At 44.3% G+C, this 23,512-nt stretch overlaps 1 protein-coding gene across 2 annotated transcripts in view; it reads left to right on the top strand.

Annotated features, from left to right (window-relative positions):
• Positions 1–258: 258 nt before the first annotated feature.
• The window catches only part of Rnf182 (ring finger protein 182), a 70,986-nt gene continuing 47,732 nt past the window's right edge, over positions 259–23,512 (top strand). Inside the window, exon 1 of one of the 2 annotated variants that reach the window (XM_045137086.1) lies at positions 259–391. The gene's annotated coding sequence lies outside the window, so the exon portion shown is untranslated. Of the gene's footprint in view, positions 392–811; positions 859–23,512 lie in introns of those variants that run through there. The other variant, XM_045137087.1, reaches the window with a different exon arrangement.

The raw sequence follows: 23,512 nt of genomic DNA, 5'->3' as shown, positions 1-23,512 counted from the left end.
GTCTCTGGGCAGTGTGTCGGCAGCTGGGATTCACCCCGCAACCTGAAAGTTTGAGCCTCTGTGGGGCTTGAAGAGCATCCTGTGTTTACAATCGGTGTCCCTTTTCCTTTTCCTATGGGTGCCCACAGCAAGACAGGTGCATGGCTCAGCTGGGGTGAGACGGGACCAGACCCAGCAGAAGCGAAGCTGGCTGCTGGAGGAGGAGGAGGAGGAGGAGGAGGAGGAGGAGGGAGAGGAGGAGCAGGTGGAGGAGGAGACGACAGTGTCCCTTGGCAGCCCGCGAGCTGCAGCAGCGAACAACAGTTGCTCAACACTGTTACTTTGCAAGCGATGCTCTTTCTTCGCCCTTAAGGGAATTTCCGTCTCGAGGACACAGCTTCGTAGAAGAAAGGTGTGGTGGCCGTGGGGACCGTGGGGCTCGGCCATGTCCAGCGCGCGAGAGCCCGGGCACTGCGATCGCACGCAGGGGCTCGGGCGCGGGCTGCCTGCTCCCCGGAGCCTTCCCCTCTGGCTGGCCGGGCCGAGGTGCCGGGAGCCGGGAGCGCCGCGGCGGAGGAGGGGGAGGGGAGGGGAGGGGAGGGGAGGAGGGCCGGGGCCTGGCGGCGGGCGCGGACCGGCGGCCCGGGGGTCGCGCGGGCGGGCGGGCGGCGCAGGGCCGGGGCCCGGCGGTTGCCATGGTGACGCAGGGTCGGCGGCTCGGCCGGCGCAGCCCAGACAAAGCGGCCCGCCCGCCGCGGCTCCTCCTCCGCGGCGCCGCCTTCCTCCTCCTCCTCCTCCTCCTCCTCCTCCTCCTCCTCCTCCTCCTCCTCCCCGCCGCCGCCGCCGAGCGGCTCCCGGTCCTCCGCCGCCGCGGGCCAGGTAAGGAGCGCGCGCCCGCCCAGCCCGGGCCCCGGCGCCGGCGTGCACCCGGGCTCGTCCCCGCCGGGAAACGGCCCGCGGATGCGGCCTCCGCGGAGCCCCGGCAGCCGCCCGCGCCCCGCGCCCCGCGCCCCGCGCCCCGCGCCCCGCGCCCCGCGCCCCGCGCCCCGCGCCCCGCGCCCCGCGCCCCGCGCCCCGCGCCCCGCGCCCCGCGCCGTCCGCAAACTTCGGGCCGCGCGCCGGGGAGCCCAGCCCAGCCCCGGCCCGGCCCCGCCAAGTTGAGAGGGGCGCCGGCGGGACCCACGGACGGGTGGTCTGTCTGTCTGCCTGTGTGTCCGTCTGTCCGTCGTGTGTCTCCGACTCTGTCTCTCCGTCTCTCATATCGATGCTTTGAGGGAAAATTGAAAACGCTATGACAATATTTACCTCTGGACTTTCGGGGGTGATTCCTTGCAGGACGACAAGGGTACTAAGCAGAGCAAACACGACTTTTATTTCACTCTATTGATTCTAAACACATCTCCGAAGAGCCCGCCCCTTGCCCTCGCTTGCGGCGGGAGCATCTGCGGCGGCTTCTGAACTTCCTCGGGGTTTTGATGGTGCAGGACCTTCCCGCGGGGCGGGCGCGGGACGCACGTGCAGCGAGCCCCGCACCGGCCCTGGTGCGCGGAGCGCCCGACCCGGACTTTGTGGACAGGAGACTTGGCACCGACACCATTGCTATTGTTTCTGGACGGTGTTGAGTTCATGCTCCAAGGAGCTGGAAAATGCCCGGTGTTTCCATGCCGGAGAAAGCCTCCCCAGCACCTCCAGAGGCCGGTACCCCGTGGGTGTTTGCGTCAGTGTTTGTGAGAGCGGTGACAAGGCGAGGGTGCGGTTACCAAGGGCGCTGGGGGTGCAGGATGCGAACTGCTCCCGCTGTGGGTGTCCGCTCCTCTCTCTCAATAACCCGAGCGGATGGGTCATTGCAGGGTAGTTTGTTGCAGACACAAAGAACAAAAACGTGCTAGCGAAGACGACTTTTGTTTTTTTTTTGGAGGGGTGCTTTGAAATCATCTAACGTGCACCAGCTGAAAGACAGGAAACAGATTCCCTTCCAGAAATACAGTAGATCACTTCAGAAGGAGATTGGACGGATATCAATGCTATTTGTATTAATTGGGGACAGATGTTATATTGGTAACTGGAAAACGATCCAACTGTTTAATGACCCAACTTAGAAAAATCCCTTTTGAGTTAGAGCAGGTCAGCTAGAGAATGCGACTTGGGATATAAGGAGTTGCTTTTTTTTTTCCCCCTTCCTTTTCTACAAGGTAGTTGATGAAACAGTGATCATTTTGAATTGCAGTTAAGCTGATTAGAATTCTGGATATTACAGCTTACTTGAAGTGTTGGCATAGTCATTATCTAATATTCCTCTTCCTTCCTTTGGGATTTCAACACCTGTTAGCCTCCTGATTAGTAGGCTCCTAAGCCGGTTCATACTTGCTAGCAATTTGCAGGCACGCCAATTCATTAGAAGATTGTATTGGAAACCAAGGGATTTATGTTGATAACTTGCAGATTATTTCACAATTGAGGTTGTGTTTTAAACTGAAATTTACCTGCAAAGTGACTCACAGATGCTCTGCTAAATACTCTTTGATGGTGGTAATGAAAAGGTACATTGATTAAATGAAGGCGATCTGTTTAGAGAAGATAACCAGGAGAGAAAATAGGCATTTTCTCATTCCAGCTTGGAAAGCAATCAGAATGTTGAAGCCGGGACATGTTATAGAGACATAGAATGTAGTTTCATGTTTTGTACTAAAAATAAAATGTGGGTTCTTTCTAAGGTACCAAGAGTACAACTTTATTTAGCTCTCTGCCAGGAATTCTAACATTCAAGTACAAGGCCTTGTATTCTGTCAGCCAGCTGTTTGAGTGCTCACTGTGACATGCCCGGCGTTGACATGGCATGACAAGGAGTCGTGTTTTCCTGTGGTGCCCGCTGGCCCTGGCTTGAGGGTCAGTACAGGTGGGGATCTTCAAAGCCTCATCGTTTTTCTGCCAGAACAATAATCAGTAAAGAGAAATAAAGTCATGCATGCCACACATCGCCTTGTTTGTATGATTTAATTATAAAAGATCTGGGGCATGAAATAAAGCTCGTGACAGTGCTGGGCCAGACAGTCACCTGCATGTTTACGTTACAGTCCCCACATTCTGAGGGGCATTTGTAACCAGGCAATGGAGGAACAAACACTGTGGTCCCCAGGATATTTTGCCTTTGGAAATGCAGAGTGCTTGAGGTCCATGGCTAAGCTCAGCCAGCTGGGGGAGGCAACTACACCCTCAGTGTGCAAGACCAGCCAGTGTTTGGGTTCAGAGGAGTGATATCCTCTTCCTGCATTGCCAGGCTTAAGAGTCTTCTTTTTGTTGTTGTTATTTGTCTTGTTTGTTTGTTTTTGTTTTTTCGAGGTAGGGTCTCACTAAACTCAGGCTGACCGGGAATTCTCTATGGAGTCGCAGGGTGGCCTTGAACTCTCAACGATCCTCCTACCTCTGCTTCCCTAGTGTGAGTGCTGGGATTAAAGGCTTGTGCCACCACGCCCGGCACGAGTCTTCTTCTTCTTCTTCATCTTCTTTTTATTTTTTTTAGGTAGAGTCTTGCTCTAGCCCAGGCTGATCTGGAATTCACTATGTAGTAGTCTTAGGGTGGCCTTGAACTCGTGGCAATCCTTCTCCCAAGTGCTGAGATTAAAGGTATGGGCTGCCATGCCTGGCCTGAGAATCTTAATTTTATGAAGTAAAACAGACCTTAATTTTTGTTAAAAGTTGTAAGATACAGTCTGATGATGGTTGCTATAGTCATTTCATGTAAGCATTTCTGTCACTTAACCCTATCAAGTGTACCCAAAGATGCATAAAGCCAACCAAGACACGTTCTTCCTTAGTTTTAGATTAACATTATCTTTGTGTCCCTGAGAGCCAGTTGTTTGTAACCAGGAAGTCGAAGGCTACAGAAGCCTCTGTTTGCTGTTTCTGGGTCAATGTTTTGTGCAGCTTCTAGTTGCTCTGTGATAGCATGACTGTTGGCTGGTGATTTAGCAGCCAGTACAATGTATTATATCATTTGTGAGAGCCCATTTGTGAAGGATGATAGTTTTTTTAATGATTTCTTCATTACCAAAACACTTAGGTTTAGATTTGTGGTTGGGAAGAAGAATGCGGCCCTGAGACTGCGAGGGAGAATGCTGTAAATATGAGGTGTCGTTAACTGACCTGCTGTGCACGGCGGGTATTGATCGCAACCACTGTGCGGAGAAAAGGCAGGGAGACTCGCGGCAGCGGGGGCAGGAGGCGGTGTTTAGTGGCATGGATTATTAATAACGATTGATGGAGGGAGAGAAAATAGTGTGGACATATTCTAGTTTTTGTGCTCTTGGTTAAGTGAAGTTGAGATGCCTTTAAGCCCTTTGGCAAACCCTGAGTGCTTGGGGGAAATGTATATATTTAATTTTGAATGATATAAATTAAGCATAGTTCAAGGAAAACAATTGATTACATTATCTGCCATCTGTTTGTAGCAGTTATGCGTTATAATTTTGGACATAACCAATGAATGTTTGTTGAGGTCTTCTCCTTACAGATGGGAGCTGTCTGACCTTGGTTGAGGAATGATTTGTTTTATATCTTCTCTGATTATTTATTTTATGTAACTCATATATATTATCCAAATTTATTCCTATGGCTTAGTTTTTTTTTTTTAGGGGTAAAGTTACCAGTTATGACCATAAATTTTAAAAAATATTTATATTCCCAGAACTTATTTTCAAAATGTGATTTGGTTCAGTTATAATTCATCCATAAAAATGTTAGTTACAATCCTTATTTGTCACATTTTGGACTCTTGCTGTTGCAGTCAGCTCTGTGTTGCTGTACCAAGAGTCTGACCAAAAGCAGCTTGTGGGAAGAAAGGGTTTATTTTGGCTTCCAGACTCAAGAGGAAGCTGCATGATGGCAGGGGAAAATGATGGCATGAGCAGAGGGTGGACATCACCTCCTGGTCAACATCAGTGGACAATAGCGGCAGGAGAGTGTGCCAAACATTGGCAAGGGAAAGCTGGCTATAACACCCATAAACCTGCCCCCAACAATACACTGCCTCCAGGAGGTGGTAATTCCCAAATCTCTCAGCTGGGAACCTAGCATTCAGAAAACCTAAGTTTATGGGGGTCACCTGAATCAAACCACCACACTTGTAGAGGTGATGTGGTGGATAGGAACACTTGGGATCCTGCTAAGTGATTCTGTCATGGTTACCAGGGAGTCCTTACCTGTCTTGTTCTGGGTCCGTGCTTCTAACCTTATAATCATTTGAAAGGGAAAACCTATGGACTGGGGAGTCTGGAGGAAAGGTGTCAATACATTGAGAAGGGACTTGAGATCTCTGTCAGGGCACAGTGGTCAAGGAGTGGGGAGAAGGCTCAAGGCTCTAGTCATCCCTCTAACACCTCATGGCCCAGACTCCCTTGCTATTGGCCAAGGTCTGTTTACCTAGTGGGCTGGCCACTCTCCTACCAGCCATGCTGGTTCTGTTCAGGAAGCCTTACTTTCCCGCCAAAGAACCATGACAGGTATGTGTGGACTTGCAAATGTTTCAGTCCACGACTTAAAACCCATGGATCAGGTGGTCCAGTAGATCAAGCACACCATTTAGATAATCAAGGCAGAAATGAAACTCTAAAATCGAGGGCTGTCTTTGAATGAAGAGTTGTGGTTCATTGTCATTTATCCCTCTCCGCCTGCTCTAGTCGTTCAACCCAGACAGGGCACTTTATATAGTTCATCACAGCGTGATGGGTCAGGCACAGTTACAGTGAAGAACAGATGTTTACTCAAGCTCTTGAATTATGAATCTAAGAGCCTTCTTTGTGGGCTTATCTGGTATTTTCTCTTGTTGTATCAGGTTTTCTAAGATCCTGTTTGCGTGCATCACTTAGAGATCTACCCTTTTTCAGTCAATCAATCAATCCTCAATCAGTATCATACTATTGCAGCTTGTGTACCAGACACTGTTCTCAGCACGTTGCAGATATGAACTCATTTTATCCACACAGGAAGCTTGTGAGGCAGGTACAGGCCACTGTCCTTAGTTATGAATGATGGTTACTCATAGGTTCTCTCTCTGTTAGGTAACTTAAAGTACACAAAATGTGCCAGAATCCTGGTTGCTTTTATGGCAAGCAGTGTGACAAGTTTTGTTTTTTATTCAGCAATATTAACTAAGTGGAGAGCTAATGGGGACTAATTATGCATGGGCATTTTCTGTCTCTGTCTCTCTCTCTTTTAAGGGGAAAGACCTCAAAAAGAACAAACACATTTTCTATCTCTTTAGTGAAAAGAAGCAAACCCTAAACTCATAAAACAAGATGCATATCTTTATAGGATATTGTGACATGTACCAATATTCTTTGCTTTGAGGGTGAGGGTAAGGTGAGGCCTGACTCTGATTCCCGCTAAGCCATCTTTCCAGCCCTGAACTTTATTAATTTTTATTAAATTATTAATTTTAAATTTTATTATGCACCCAGATTTGATTCCCTAGTACCTACGTTGGCTAGTTGCACATGGTGGCACATATGTCTGGAGTTCAATTGCAGTGGCTGGATGCCCTGGCATCATGTCATCATGTTCTCTCTCTCTCTCTAAATGGATAAATAAAAATAAAAATAACTTGGGCAGGAGAGATGGCTTAGTGATTAAGCGCTTGCCTGTGAAGCCTAAGGACCTCGGTTTGAGGCTCGATTCCCCAGGACCCACGTTAGCAAGATGCACAAAGGGCGCAGGTGTCTGGAGTTCGTTTGTAGTGGCTGGAGGCCCTGGCGTACCCATTCTCTTTCTCTGCCTCTTTCTCTGTCTGTCACTCTCAAATAAATAAAAATTAAAAAAAAACTTTTATTTTTATTTATTTAGAGAGAGAGATACAGAAATAGTCAGGGAGAGAGAGAGAGAAAATGGTTGTGCTGGAGCCTCTAGCCACTGCATGTGCATCTGTGGGCCCTAGGGAGTCGAACCTGGATCCTTTGGCTTAGCAGTCAAGGTGCTTGCGTGCCAAGCTTGAGGTGTTTTAAAGACCACATCCTACCTCTCTTCTAACAGAACTCTGTACATGCCTTTAGAAACACACAGTTTATCAGGTTGGGCTGGAAAATGCACTTAAGTGTTTTGTGTTTAGACTGCCACCTTCCCAGGCATAAGAATCGTGTCTTACTTTTACCAGAATCAAAGATAAGGCAGGCAGAAGTGTGTTCTTTTTACTAAAATTCTTAGAAGAGTTTTCATGTCATGCAAAATTACTATGTTTTAGTCTGGTTCCAAAGCCAGTATTATTTTTGCAGCTTGAGAAAACTGGCTGTAGCTCCTTATAGAGCACTGTAAAATTATTGGAACTCTTGTTATTTGCAAGCAAGTACCTTTAACTGCTGAGCCGCCTTCCCAGCCCTATTCTCAATGTTTGAAGTTTATCATTAGAAATCAAACATTACCATGTGACTTTCAACCTATTTGGGTTCTGACACCAGTGTCTTAAAAGGTTTTTAGGTAAGAAATTAAAAAAAAACACCCAACTAGCTAGCTTAATTTAATGTGAGCAGTTATGATTAGGTTTTTGATTATTCTAGTCAGAGAGAGCAGAAAGTGGATCTTCCAAAATAATTGACACTTGTCACTTAAATGTTTGCAGTGTTTTAGCTGCTCTCTCCCATCTGCTTCCCCCCTCCGAACACATGCGCTCATGTAGTCAGTGGAACAATGATGAAGTGTTCTAATTTCAGGGGCCTTTCTTATTGAAGCGACATGAAAAGCAGTATTAAATAAGAGTCATGAGCCTATAAAAGCAAGCAATTAGGCATAGTTCTGTAGATTCTTCTAACAATAAATACTGTAATAGCTTTCATATGTTGAGCATTTACTTGATGGCCAGGTACCCTAGCAAGTATACTATATAAACTGTCTCTTTTGATCTTCATACTGACTTGTTTCCGTCTCTAAACACCTTGTCGAAGTTTACCTGGGATTGGTAACTAAAACATGATGTGTGGATAAGTCACCATCCACAGTTGACCTGCATGGCCTTGCTAATTAATTATTAGCATACCAAACGCCTTCCTGCCACAGAAAGATGTGTGGAGGTCACCTGCGCATTGGGAGAGTGGAAGTTCAGGACTGCCTGGTGGGCAGGCACTCACTCCAGAGCAGGCAACTCTCAGGACACCCTTGTTGATCATTACTGCTGCTGGTGCTGGGTGGGGTTTGGGAGCTGAAGGAGGAAGAGGACTCATGCTCAAATCTGTTTTTAGAACTTAAAACAAAATCAAATGGAGTTATCTTCTATCTCTTGAGTTGACGTTATTTTATACTGTGTCCTGGATTGGGAGTTTACTTGGAGAAGGGTTATATTAGATAATATTGGATGAAAAGAAATGAAAAGCAGCTCTGTAAATGTCACATACCCCAGGCTGGATTTTGCTGAAGGAAGGGCGGTCAGAGCAGCATGCTCTCAGGTGCACTGAGAGAGCGAGTGTCTTGTCTTAGGGTGCTGCTGGTTGGGGTGCAGGTAGGAGTGCCCAGAACTGTGTGCTGTGGGCTCTCCCGCACACCATGGGTTTTCCTGGGATTCCTGGTGGAACCCTGTCTGATAACTACTGGGAAAAAAGAAGAAGAAACTCAGTTACAATCTTAATAGCCTATAAAAACTCACTTATTTTTTGTTTTTTTGTTTTTGAGGTAGGGTCTCACTGTGTTGCAGGCTAACCTGGATCTCACTCTGGAGTCCCAGAATGGCCTCAAACTCACAGTGATCCTCTTACCTCTGCCTCCCAACTGCTGGGATTAAAGGTATGTACCACAATGCCCAACAAAACCTCATTTATTTAAGCAAGCATTTTCTTTTTAAAGTTAATTATGAATTTTTCTACATGAACATATTGCATGTTGGCAAAAACCCCACAATTTTTAAAAAATGAGCACCTAGTTATTTTTGTCATTGGGAGCCTTTTTGCCGTTCAAGGGTCATATGAGGAGTTGATGGCCTGATTTGAATCCTAGCTGGGTTGTCATTTGTACCCTGTGCCTTATGGCCTCCTTCATGCGCTTATGCTCATTACCACAGTGGTCTACTCTTGCCCACCCCAAGTTCTTTTTTATTTTTCTTCCCAAGGTAGGGTCTCATTCTAGTCCAAGCTGATCTGGAACTCACTCTGTAGTCCCAGGATTGCCTTAAACTCACAGTGACCCTCCTACCTCGGCCTCCTAAGTGCTGGGATTAAGGACATGGACCACTATATCTGGCCCCAAGTTCGTTCTTTCTTTTTTTTAATATACATTTTTTAATTTAATTATTTATGAGAGAGAAAGAGAGAGAGAAAAAAAATGGGTGCAGCAGGGCCTCTAGCCAAGCAAATGAGCTCTGGATGCATGTATACTACCATGTGCATTTGGCTTACGTGGGTTCTGGGGAATTGAACCTGGTTCTTTAGGCTTCATTGACAAGTGCCTTAACAACTAAGCCATCTTTGCAGCCCAAGTTTTTTCTTTCAATAATTATTTTTATTATTATGTACCTTGTACATAATAATAAATATTGGTCATCTTCCCATCAAGTTATGCTTTTGTACCACTGAGGGCCCTCCTTGGCGGGCTTATTAGTATTCGCTGTGGGGTCATGAATGCACCAGTGTCAGTGGTGGGGGCAATGTCTCAGGATATTCCTTCCTCCACTGTGGCTTTTACACTCTTTTTGCCCTTCTTCCACAATGTTCCCAGACTTGGTGGGCGTGTTTATTGTTGGACTCTTTGCATCCTCTGAATGAGGCTGTCAGGCTAGCAGTGAGAGCAGCACTTGCGTTTAAATTGCTGCTTCCTCTGTAATGTCTCCTGGGCCCTGCCAGGTGTGACAGATGACTCATCTAGTGCTAGGCAGTTGGCTGTCTTCTCTTATCATATTGATGGAACTTAGTTTTCCCTAGTATCTGTTGCCACCTGTAAAACAAACAAAAAGCAGATTCTCCAACCAAGATTGAGAGTGGCATGGATCAAAGGGGTAAACATAGTGCTTCCAGACTTGTTGATGGCTTAGATACCTCCTCTTCTAAGCCAAAGAACACTGGGAGTTTCTCTCTAGAGTCTATGATCTTCTTATCCATAAGATTCTGACTTGGTTCTTAGTTCTAGGTGTAAATTCCCTCCCACTGAGTGGGCTGCATATCCAGTCAGGGAGCTTTTGACTACCCTCATAGCCTGCGTGTGTCCTTCTTGCCCAGCTGGTTGATTTTTGTACCTTGCAGATCTGCTTCTTCATGCTGTTGGTGACCATTAGACCCCAGCACCTTGAATAGTACTTTCCAGCACTAGGAGGGCTAACCAGCAGGGAGATGGCTTCCTTTTTCAGATCCAGTGTGACCTCTTGTTATATTATACTCACATCCTGTGGTATCTTCTGCAATAGGGTCTTTTCATTTAGCTCTGGTGGGTAACCAAGTGCTTGGCAGTAGCCTGCATTATTTTGGAGACTTCCTGGGCCTCCCTGACCAACAGCTCACCGTGGGTGGTAACCTAGTTCTGACACTGGAATTTACCAGCCAGAGCCTGTGGTTTTCTAAAAAAAATTCTTTATTGACAATTTCCATAATTACAAACAATATCCCGTGGTAAGTCCCTCCCTCCACTTTTCCCTTTGCAGCTCCACTCTCCATCATACCTGTCCCCCTTCAATCAGTCTCTCTTTTATTTTGATGTCATCTTTTCCTCCTATTATGGTTGCCTTGGGTAGGTAGTGTCAGGCACTGTGAGGTCATCGATATCCAGGCCATTTTGTGTTTGGAGGGAGTGCATTGTAAGGAGTCCTGCCCTTTCTTTGGCTCTTACATTCTTTCCACCACCTCTTCTGGAATGGACTTCGAGCCTTGGAAGGTGTGATAGAGATGTTTCAGTGCTGAGCACTCCTCTGTCACTTCATCTCAGCGCTATGGTGCCTTCTAAGTCATCCCGAGTTCACCACTATTTGAAAAGAGAGGCTTCTCTAACCAAAAGTGAGAGTAGCATTAATATATGGGTATGAACATTAAGAAAAGTGCTTACCAGGCAGTTTAGTGAGCGTCCCATTTATCCAGACACCAGCACACTTCACACCTCTAGGGCTCATGACTTCCCCTATCATAGGTTTTCAGTATCAGGCATGTATTCCCTCCCATGGAGTGGGCCTCCAGTCCAATTAGAGAGTTGTTGGTTTCCTCCCTAACAGACATGCCTCTGTTGCACCCATTGAAGAGCCTGTGTCTTTTTTTTTTTTTGGTTTATTTTTATTTATTTATTTGAGAGCGACAGATAGAGAAAGAGGCAGAGAGAGAGAGAGAGAGAGAGAGAGAGAGAGAGAGAGAGAGAGGGAGAGGGAGAGGGAGAGAAAGAGAGAGAATGGGCACGCCAGGGCCTCCAGCCACTGCAGACGAATTCCAGATGTGTGCGCCCCCTTGTTCATCTGGCTAACGTGGGTCCTGGGGAATCGAGCCTCGAACCAGTGTCCTTAGGCTTCACAGGCAAGTGCTTAACCACTAAACCATCTCTCCAGCCCAGAGCCTGTGGTTTTAAGGTTATGTTTTACCCCAAGTTCTTAGGTTGAAGTTCCAAGGTGATGATGCCATTAGGGGGTAGGGCCTTGGGAGTGATTAGTATAACTCTTCTGAATAGAATTATATTAGGATGTTGGGCCTTTGGGACTGTTTAGCATAACTCTCATGAATAGAATTAGTCTCTTTTCAGCTGGAGAGATGGCTTAGCAGTTAAGGCGCTTGCCTTTGAAGCCTAAGGATCCAAGTTTGATTCTTTGTACCCACTGAGTGTGCCACATATCCAATCACAGAGCCAGATGTGCAAGGTGGCAGCATGTTTCTGGAGTTTTGTTTGCAGTGGCTAGAGGTCTTGGCATGTTCATTCATTCTTTTTCTCTTTCTGCCTCTCTCTCAAATAAATAAATAAATTAAAAAAAAAAGAATTAGTCTTTTCTTAAGAGACCTCAGAGAGTTTGTTTGTCTCTTCCTTCACTGGGGATCCAGTGGGAAGGTGGCACCCATAAGTCAGGAAGTTGGCTCTCACCACACCAGACACTTCACTTGCCGGTGCCGGTATCTTGGCCGTCTCATTCCCAGATCCTCGAGAAGAGCATTTCTGTTGCTCATAGGCCACCCCACCTCTCTGCTTTGTTAGAAAAATCTGAATGGACTGAAATGGTAACATGAGAAGGGGCTGGGAGGTGGTGCTCAGAACTGCACTCAGTCATGGGCATTGAAAGGGTTGGTATTTATACAATACCTAAGTATTAGTTATTAAAGTAAGTTTGATGTACAGAGAGGAAAATTAACATTTAATCCATTACAGGTAAAAATTAAAGTATAGTTTTATTTAGGCCTTGAAGTCCAACTTACATATCTTATTATTGTGTGTATATATCTGATAAATCTGATCTGTTATTTTCATTTTTTCTTTGGCTAATCTTTGATTTAAATTGAACAGACTGAATTCCTCAAGTTATCAGTTTCATTTATGAAATTAAATTTAAACCTTAAATATTTTAAATTGCATATATAAATTTTCTAGTTTGAAAACATTATATGCTTATTGGGAAAAATTTATGACTCAACTAAGTAAAACCTTCCCAAACACTAGCACAAGTTCCTTTGAATACTCCATCACTTACAAAATTAATATTGTCTACACATAATCAAATACTGTTAAGTATTTCAATCTAAATAAGTCTCATGTCTAAAATCTATCTTACATTTTAAATTAGAATCATGAGACTAGGCTACCAGTTTAATTTCAGATTTTTTAAAACATTAAAAACATGACAGCTATTTACAGATTTTACCAAATAATAGAAACCAAACATATTTCTCAACTTTTCTACAAATTATTAATATGTATCTCTGTATTTAATTCTAAGCCTTCTTTAGATTGGAAAGTCACTTACCTACTGGAAGAAGATGTACCATTCCAGGTAACCTTTAGTTATCATAGCGTTCCATACTGAAGTTGTGGGTGAAACCATTTTTCAGTAAGATATGCCTGCTTATTGGTTACCTATTTAAGGATTGACTGCATCCATCATGGACAAGACCTCCTGTGACATTGGACAGGCTGTCTTTTATAGTTACCATAACAATACACAACCACAAGTCATACTTTCAGATATCATGGGTTATTTTTTTAAATCCATAGACCAGTGCTATCTGATATGTAAATTTAAAGTGTTGGATAGCCATATAAAAAAGTTGTTATGCCAGGCATGGTGGTGCACGCCTTTAATCCTAGCACTTGAGAGGCAGAGGTAGGAGGATTGCTGTGAGTTTGAGGCCACCCTGAGACTACATAGTGAATTCCAGGTCAGCCTGTACTAGACTGAGGCCCTACCTTGAAAAAAAAACAAAAAATAATTTTAATAATAGATTTCAACCTAGTATACCAAAAGTTTCATCATAAGGTCAACATGTAATTGATATAAAAAAGATCAGTGGAATAATCAGTATTGGTTTTCTTTGCAGTCTTCAATTTGGATATTTTCAGTGGTTAAAATGAAATGTAGTCTTTCTAAAACAATAAGGTTGTACTTTACAAGATTTTAGATATTTTACATGCCATCAGTTTATAAATGTAAATTAATTTAAATTGAGTACAATGGGAATTTCGACTTCTTGGATGCATATGGTGTGGGTCAGGAGCTTGGGAGCCCAGCATTGTAGGTGGTGGCCACGTGGAATGGAGCAGCCTCCAGTGCTGGGCTCACGCTCTCTCAGCCAGTTCTGGATCCAGCTCCAGGCCGGCGCCTACCGCTCTTGCAAATACCTGCTTTCACTAAGTTGGATCCTGCATTTCTAGGGTTCACACTTCTGTAGTAGTTTACATCTTGTTTGTAAAGGCATTTTAATGTCATTTCATTAGATCCAAACATTTTATACTTCTGTTTATTTTCCTAAGAGATTTTTTTCCTTTTTGGTTTATTTTTATTTATTTATTTGAGAGAGACAGATAGAGAGAGAGAGAGAGAGAGAGAGAGAGAGAGAGAATGGGTGCGCCAGGGCCTCCAGCCACTGCAAACAAACTCCAGTTGTGTGCGCCCCCTTGTGCATCTGGCTAATGTGGGTCCTGGGGAATTGAGCCTCGAACCGGGGTCCTTAGGCTTCACAGGCAAGTGCTTAACCCCTAAGCCATCTCTCCAGCCCTCCTTTTTTTTTTTTTTTTTTTTTTTTTGCTTGTTTCTAGTAGTTGAGGTGGTTCCAAAGGAAGTCCAGTGGGGCCCGATTAGGCCACTTGTGAATCGTCTTGGGTAGCTTGGTAGGTAGATGGAGTTGTGACGACTGAAGTGTAGTTTGTATATAGTTCGTAGTTTGCAGGGCGTGGTCTTCCAGTTTTCCCAGCATGCTCATGGCCTTCCATGTCTTCTTTTCTTCCCTCAGGACTCCCGCCACCCCCCTCCCCCACTGCAGGCTCCCACCACTGCTTCTTTCACCCACCTCCTTGTGACCCCCTACAAACCACAGTCTCTTGTGGCACTTCCCATGGCCCGTCTCTTCTCTGATGCCACTCTACACTTTCCACTTGCCCATTCTTAAATAATTGTCTTTCGGGCTGGAGAGATGGCTTAGCGGTTAAGCGCTTGCCTGTGAAGCCTAAGGACCCCGGTTCGAGGCTCGCTTCCCCAGGTCCCACGTTAGCCAGATGCACAAGGGGACACATGCGTCTGGAGTTCGTTTGCAGTGGCTGGAAGCCCTGGCGTGCCCATTCTCTCTCTCTCCCTCTACCTGTCTTTCTCTCTGTGTCTGTAGCTCTCAAATAAATAAATTTAAAAAAAAAATTGTCTTTCTTACCACTGATATTTCCCAACTTTGGATCATTTCCACCAGTTTTGAAATTCTCATGTAACATTGCTCCTCTTAAAAAAAAAAAAATCAGCCTTCCTTGATGCCTCCACTTTTCTTCAGTGTGTGCAGTATTACCTCCCTTGTAGCAGAACTTTCCAGACAGTGATGTCGGGGCTGCGAAAATGGTCCAGCAGTTATAGGCTTGCAAACCCTGCTTACCTGGTTTGATTTCGCAGCACTCACATTAATCCAAAAGTTCAAAAGTGGTGCATGCTGGGTCCTCCAGCCACTGCAAGCGAACTCCAGACACAAGTGCCCCTTGTGCATCTGTCTTACGTAGGCACAGGAGAATAGAGGGTTCTCAGGCAAACACCTTGATTGCTAGGCCATCTCCACAGCTCTGTTCATCTTTTTTTGAGACACAGTCTCTGACTGACCTAGAGCTTGCCTGGCCAGTGAGCCTCTGGGATCTTCCTGTCTCCACCTCTGCAGTACTGTATTGCAAGTGTGTGCCACCCTGCCTGGCATTTGTACGTGGGTACTGGGAACCAAACTCAGGTCCTCATCTTGCAAGGGAAGCACTGTTCCAACTGAGCTATCTCCCCAGGCCCCTCCCAGGACCCATTTCTCAAAGTTAAGATGTCATGACCTTTATCAGCTATTCAGATCTTACAGCTCTGCCATTCTGATTCTGACGGGGGCACTACAAACCATGTATCAACAAGTGGAAGACAGTTCAGGGACGTCTATCAGAACATCTGAGTGCCAAAGGGTTAATATATTAATTAGAACTATGCAAAGTCACTGAAATGGTTGAAATTGTTACAGTCTCTTACTAGTGAAAAGCACATGCATAAGAATGTTGCCTGGCGCACCTTACAGTGAATGCGTATGAGCGATGCTTTCACACACTTAATTAAAAAGATGCCTGCCTGTGAACCACGAGTGGAGTATTGGGACGGGCTGTGGTATGATTGCTAAAGTGCTGATGAGGAGATGCTGACAGCGTGACAACTTGAACACTTTCCTTCTCTGTCTGTAGATGCAGTGGTGGAAGAGCTTGAAACCTTTAAACAATTTTTATTTCCTCAGTGGGACACATAATTAGAAGAAGGTTAAAGCATTTTAGAAGTCAGAGTTATCTCTGGGTAGAGATTCAATTATTCTTAGTCTGCAGTAAATTTAAATAGCTAGATTATTAACCTCCAGGTCATGGCTGATCTCTCTGCCATAGTTCAAAACAGGAGAACATTTACTCAATCCGTGTAAAACTCTCACTTTGTACAACCCAGGAATCATCTTAAGTAAGTGGGGTTAGGGATTCTTTTAGCTTTTTTTAGTTTGTTAGTACCAACAGAATCTCTTTTGTGTGCAGTCACTGCGATAGGCAGCAAGGACCAGTAGAAGGACAAACCAGAGCCTCACCCTCCTGGAGTTACTGAGTGTGGAGGCCATGGACAAGGGTGACCATTGCGGCAGGGCATGGCATTCCAGGCCCGTGGTGCCTGCGGAAGTCCACAGGCAGGGCACCCAAAGACTTGGGGGTAATTAGTATCTGTGCTCAATGAAGTGACCCCTCAAAGGCAAGAGCAGGCTGGATGAAGGGTCACGGAGGCAGAAGGAGGCATGGGATGGGTTGGACGGGGAAAGCAGGTGACAGAGGTAGGAAGAGGACATGCATCTAAATAGTCTTGAGTTCCCCTGTGTGGTGTGGCTTCTGGAAAGTAGTGCTTTCTACTATTATAAGTTGTGCTGCTGTGAATTGTTTCACCTTGGAGACAGGGTCCCATTATGGAGCCCAGGATGGCCTTAATCTCATTGAATCCTTGTCTCAGTTTACCACGTCCTGGACTTTAGGTGTGCAATACCATACCCTGTGAACATTCTATGAAGTGAGGACTTTTTGTTGAGGTTTTACCTACTAGTGGAAGGGTCATAGGTCACACGTAGGATTAAGTTTTGATGCATCCAAGGTGGTCATGTCAGTTTTTTCCTAGCACCTGTGTCATCTCTCTGATGGCTCATGTTTTCTGTTGTCATTCATAATAGTGGGCCAGAAGTTGCATCTTATTGTGGTCTTTCTTGTGCATTCCCAGTATATAATATTGAGTACTTTTTCATGTATATTTTTTGGTCATTTAGATAACCTCTTCTGAGGGATGCCAGTTGAGATATTATTTGCCAATCAAAGAAAAGATTGCCAGGCTGGAGAGATGGTTCAGCAGATTAGGCACCTGCCTGCAAAGCCAACAACCCCAGTTTGAATCCCCAGGACTCACATAAAGCCAGATGCACCAAGCGGCGCATGCATCTGCAGTTTATTTGCAGTGTCTAGAGGCTCTGGCATGCCTGTTCTGTCTCTCCCTTCTTTCTATCTCTCTCTTCTTAAAAATAAATAAAAATATCAATCACATTAAATTCTTAAAAAAATAAAGATTGAGGCTGGAGAGAGAGCTCAGCACTTGTCTGCAAAGTCTAATGACCTGGGTTCAATTCCCCAGTACCTACATAAAGGCAAATGCACAAAGTAGCACATGTACCTGGAGTTAGTTTGTAGCAGCTAGAGGCCCTGGGGCACCCATTCTCTCTCTTGATGCTTGCAAATAAATAAATAATATATTTTTAAAAAATAATGTTTGTATATTCCTTAAGTTTTTTGAGTTCATATTTTCCAGCTAGAAGTCCTTTGGCAGATGCATGTGTTGCAAACATTTTATCCCACTCACTGGCTTGCTTCTGAGTCTTGTAATTTTTTAAAGAGTTATTTATTTATTAGAGACAGAGAGAGAGAGAGGGAGAGACAAAGAAAAAGGGAGAGAGAGAAACAAAGAGAGAGAGAATGGGTGCACCAGGACCTCTAGCCACTGCAAACAATACCAGACTCATGCACCACCATGTGCATCTGGCTTATGTGGGGCCTGGAGAATTGAACCTAGGTCCTTAGGCTTCACAGGCGTGTGTCTTAACCGCTAAGCCATCTCTCCAGACTGAATCTTGTAATTTTTTTTTAAAATTATTTATTTATTTGAGAGCGACAGACACAGAGAGAAAGACAGATGGAGAGAGAGAGAATGGGCGCGCCAGGGCTTCCAGCCTCTGCAAACGAACTCCAGACGCGTGCGCCCCCTTGTGCATCTGGCTAACGTGGGACCTGGGGAAGTGAGCCTTGAACCGGGGTCCTTAGGCTTCTCAGGCAAGTGCTCAACCGCTAAGCCATCTCTCCAGCCCATGAATCTTGTAATTTTTAATGTGCAAAAATTTAATTTTCACAAGTTTGCATGTATGAATCTTTCCTTTTAAGGTTGGTGCTTCTCTTATTTGAAGAAATTTTTCATCTGCCTCAAGGTCATGGAGGCATTCTGCTGTGCTGTCATTTAGAGCTATGACTCCCTTGGATTTGAGTTTTTGATTTTTCTTTTGCATGCGTGGTGTGAGGTTGAGGCCAGGGTAATATTTACATTTAGAGGTCTGTTGTTGACCCAATCTTACTTATTTGAAACATCATCCTTTCGGTATGGACTTGCGGTCACCTTATTTTCATGGATTAAGGGTTATGCATATGGGCCTGCTTCTGGCCTCTGGAGTCCTCCTCTTGGGATGCTCATTTAATAAAACCTCCTTGAGTTTTGTAATGCAGATATTGGGGAGTACATTCAATTTTTCTTTGTTTTCTTTTAGCTTATTCCTAGTGTTTGACATTTACATATCCATTTTAGATATGTCAATTTGCACACACACACACCAGTTGAAGTTTTGATTGGGACCATTCTGAAAAAAGTATACCTATGAGCCGGGCATGGTGGCGCAAGCCTTTAATCCCAGTACTTGGGAGGCAGAGGTAGGAGGATCACTGTGAGTTCAAGGCCAGCCTGAGACTACAGAGCGAGGTCTGGGTCATCCTGGGCTAGAGTGAGACCCTACCTCAGAAAAAACAAACAAAAAAATGTATAACTAAAGATCTACTTAGTAGAGTTGACATTTATACAGTATTTAATCCTCATATTTTTAGGAGGTACTTTTGTTTTACAAGAAATTTCTTATTGACGACTGCCATACGTATAGGTAATATACCATGATAATAATCCCCTCACACCACGTTCCCTTTTTCCTGTTCCCCCATCCACTGAATCCCTTCTTTCCAACTGGTTTCCCTTCTATTTCAATGTCATTAGTTTCTTTTATTATGCAGAGGTTTTTCTTTGTAGGTACTTTCAGCTACTGTGAGGTCATGAGCAGCGCAGCCACTTCGTGTCTGAGAGGCAGTATTGTAAATCTCCCTCCCCTCCCTGGCTCTCGTGTTCTTTCTGCCACCTCTTCCACAGTGGTCCCTGAGCTTGGAGGGTGTGCTAGAGACGTCTCACCTAGTGCTGACCACCCCACTGTCACTTCTTCTCAGCACTTTGTTGAGTGTTGAGTCACCCCAGTGGTTATTGCCATCTGAAAAGAGAAGCTTCTCTAAACCAAGGTGACAGAGAGAGTGACAGACAGAGAAAAAAAAATGCAGATAGAGAATGGTTGTGCCAGGGCCTCCAGCTACTGCAAATGAACTTCAGATGCATGTGCCACCTTGTACATCTGGCTTACGTGGGTCTTGGGGAATCGAGGCCCTTAGGCTTCACAGGCAAGTGCTTAACCACTAAGCCATCTTTCCAGCCCAAAACTTTTTATTTGATTAAGAAGATTCTCCTTTCGAATGTGATAGGTGTTTGAATCATGAGCAGGTGTTGAGTTTCATCACATGCTTTGTGTGGATTGAAACCACTCTGTGAGTTTTGTCTTCATTTTGTCCACATGGTAACCACAATTGAGGAGAAAGCCCAAACAGTCTTCCCTTTCCAACATAAATCCAAGTCATACACTATCATTTTATTGGTTATATTTTGTTTGACTCAATTTGTTAATACTTTCATAAATTTGTGTTGGCCTTAGGAGAGGGATTGGCCTTATTTTTTAATTAATTAATTTATTAGAGACAGAGAGAGGGAGAGAAAGACGGAGAAAGAGAGAATGGGTGTGCCAGGGCCTCTAGCCACTGCAAACAAACTCCAGACACATGCGCTACCTTGTGCATCTGGCTTACATGGGACCTGGAGAATAGAACTGATCCTTAGGCTTCACAGGCAAGTGACTTCACTGCTAAGCTATCTCTCCAGTCCTGGCCTTTAATTTTTATTTGTGTGCAATGGGCTTGTGTTGTGTGGATATTAAGGATATCACTTCTATAAAATTATTTGGAAAGTATTCTTTCTCCCTTAATTCCTTCTGTCTCTTCCTTCCTCCCTCATTTCCTCCCTTTTCCTCTTTCTCCCTTTCTCTTTTGATCCAGGGCTCTGGAAGACATTAGCTTTAGTGCTTCCTGAAATGTGTGGAAGAATTTATTAATTAGAGTAACTTGTTCTAGAGTTTTCTTTGAAGAAAAGTTTCAAATTAGGGATCTAATTTGTGTTGATCAACATAGGCCTATACCAACATTCTATTGCTTCCATATTGTTTGGTCTAATTTTTGTTTTTTTTTTTTCTTTTTGAGATAGGTCTTGCTCTAGTCAAGGCTGACCTGGGATTCACTGTGTAGTCTCTGGGTGACCTTGAACTCAAGGTGATCCTCCTACCTCTGCCTGCCAAGTGCTGGGATTAAAGTGTGCACCTCCACGCCTGGCTGTTTAGTCTACTTTTAAGGAATTTTTCTGCTTAATCTAAATATTCAAGAAAATTTCTGAGTAAAAGTTCATCAAAAACTTGTTAATACTTTTCTAAGCTTTTGAAAAATGATTGTAGGATCTGAGTAGTGTGCCTGTTTCTATTCCTGATACTGACATGGTACCCTAAACAGTATGCAGTCTGCTATTCTTTCAGTGAGCATATTTTGATTGCTTTTCTTCTTTTGCTATTGTTTGCTTGTTAAAACTGTGTGTGTGTGTACGTGTGTGCATGGGCCGTGGCATATATGTGGTGGTCTGAGGACAACCTCAGGCTTTCTGTCCTCTCCTTCCACTTTGCTTGGGACAGGGTCTCCCTTGTTGTCTCTGCCGCCTCGGGTACACCAGTCGGCTGGCCTATAGCACCCCGTTCTCCTGGCTCCTTCTCCTGTTGCTGCAGGTGCTCTGGGGTTACAGATGCACGCGTCACTTTGCATACTGGTTTACACTTGCTGGGAAATAGAACTTGGGCCAGCAGACTTGGGAACAAGTGTCTTTAGCCACTTCTCAGATGCCTTTTTTTTTTTTTTGATTCATTTTTAACTTAATTCAACCATTACATTTTTGTTTATTTTTATTTATTTATTTGAGAACGACAGACAAAAAGGGAAAGGGAAAGGGAGACAGAGAATGGGCACACCAGGGCCTCCAGCCACTGCAAACCAACTCCAGATGCATGTACCCCCTTGTGCATCTGGCTTATGTGGGTCCTGGGGAATCGAGCCTCTAACTGGAGTCGTTAGGCTTCATAGGAAAGGGCTTAACTGCTAAGGCATCTCTCAAGCCCCATATAGTCAGTTTTTAAAATTTATCTCTACTGATGCTCTTCAGAGCATCTGAGAGTCTATTTGCTGTAACTGAACCTGGCAATCACCAGTTGGGCCAGACTGTCGGGCATCAGGTCCCGGTACTCCGGCCTCCCTCCCAGCATCGGGACGCGGGGTGCAGCACCACGGCCGGCTCTGTGTGCGTGCTGGGCCAGACTCAGGCCCTCGGGCTGTGAGGCAAGCACTTTACCCACGGAACCGTCTTCCCAGCCCCCTAATTTTATTGTTTTGATTTTTTGTTTCCTTAATTATTGAGGCTTATTCTACTGCATGTAGACATCTAGGTTATCAGTTTCTGTCCCTGCCTTAAATATATGAGTCATGGTCCTCTATGTTCTGTTATTTATAAACATATTTATTGTGTGTGTGAGAGAGAGAGGCAGGTAGGTAGAGATAGAGAATGGGTGTTCCATGGCTTCTATCTATTGCAAAGCAATTCCAGACACATGTGCTACTTTGTGCATCTGGCTTACGTAGGTCCTACGGAATCGAACCTGGGTCCTTTGGCTTTGACAGCAAGCACCATAACTGGTGAGCCATCTCTCCAGTTTTTGTTGAGAAATCAGCTGTTAGTTTCATTGGTGTTCCATTGAAAGTCATATGCCATTTCCTTCTTTAAAATTTTTTAAAATATATTTTTAAATATTTTATTTATTTGACAGAGGGAGGGATGAAGGGGGATTGAGAGAGAGAGAGAGAGAGAGAGAGAATGGCAGCACCAGGGCCCCCAACCACTGCAGCTGAACACCAGATGCATGCATCACCTTGTGCATCTGGCTTACGTGGGTCCTGGGGAATTGAACCTGGGTGCTTTGGCTCTGCATGCAAGTGTCTTAACTGCTAAGCCATCCCTCCAGCTTTCTTTAAACTTTTCTGCTTTGGTTTTGGCTTTGAGAGTCTTGCTGTAATGTTTCTGGGCACATTTTCCCTACTGTTTTCCTGCTTGGAGACCATAGAGAGCTTGAATCAGTTCTAGATTGCTCTTAGGAGGTGGGGACGTGAGTTGGTAGAGAGCTTGTCTAGCATGCATAGATTTGATTGCTACCACTGCATCACTGAGCATGATGGAGCATGCCTGGAATCTATCTCAACTTTCAGGAGATGGAGGAGGAGGATAAGGAGTTCAAGGCTATTCTCAGCTGTATATAGTTTGAGGCCAGCCTGGGACACTTAAGACTCTGTCTCAATAAAATAAAATAAAGAATATTCTTGGTAATTATCTCACCAAATAGCGCTTTTCTAGTTCAGTCTCTATTCTTTCCTTTTGGATATACAAGTTTCCATCTGTTAGACCTTTGTTTTGTCTTATTTGACTCAAACTTATACATATTTTTATTGTTTTTGCTTTACTTAGGTTTGGAAATTTGCTAATGATATCTCTCTCAAAATGCTCCTACTTTCTATTCAGCTGTATTTATTTTATTACATTATAGTTTTATGAAGGTGTTACTTAGGTACCATAAATTTTGTCCATTATCAGGGTGCAATTCTGTGATCTTTGTAATGTTTTAGAATTCTACAACCATTTTCACCATCTTACTTTAAAGACATTTTTATTGAGCCCTAGAATGCTTTTGCATATTTCCAAAATCACTGTCATTCCATCCTAACCTCAGGCTACTACTGTGTTTAAAAAAACATATGTATCCAGGCATGGTGGTACATGCCTTTAATCCCAGCATTTGGAAGGCCAAGGCGGAGGTAGTGAGTTTGAGGCTAGCCCCAAACTACATAGCAAATTTCCAGTCATTCTGGGCTAGAGACCCAACTTTGAGAAACTAAAAAAATTATATTATTATATACATGTATACACACATACATACATACATACATATATATATATATATATATATATATAGAATAAAAATACATAAATTAGATATATTTGCCTTCACTGATTTAACATAAAGCAAATAACATAATATGTGGGCTTTCTTATAGCTCCTTTCATTTAAATTATTGTTTTTTTAGTTTCTTTTTAAATGTTTTATTTTATTTAAAAAATATTTTAGAGAGAGCAAGAGAGTGATCGAGAGAGAATTGGCACACTAGGGCCTCAGCCACTGAAATCTAACTCCAGACACTTGTGCCACCTAGTGGGCATGTGTGACTTTGTGCTTGCCTCACCATTGTGCATCTGGCTTATGTGGGATTTGGAGAGTCAAACATGGGTCCTTGGGCTTCACAGGCAAGTGCCTTAACCATTAAGCCATCCCTCCATCCCTTAAGTTTCTTT

This window comes from Jaculus jaculus, chromosome 17, assembly GCF_020740685.1.
Source record: "Jaculus jaculus isolate mJacJac1 chromosome 17, mJacJac1.mat.Y.cur, whole genome shotgun sequence".
In the NCBI taxonomy this organism is placed as follows: domain Eukaryota; kingdom Metazoa; phylum Chordata; class Mammalia; order Rodentia; family Dipodidae; genus Jaculus; species Jaculus jaculus.
Note: the sequence above shows the minus strand (reverse complement) of the source record. Positions and strands in the feature narration are given on the sequence as shown.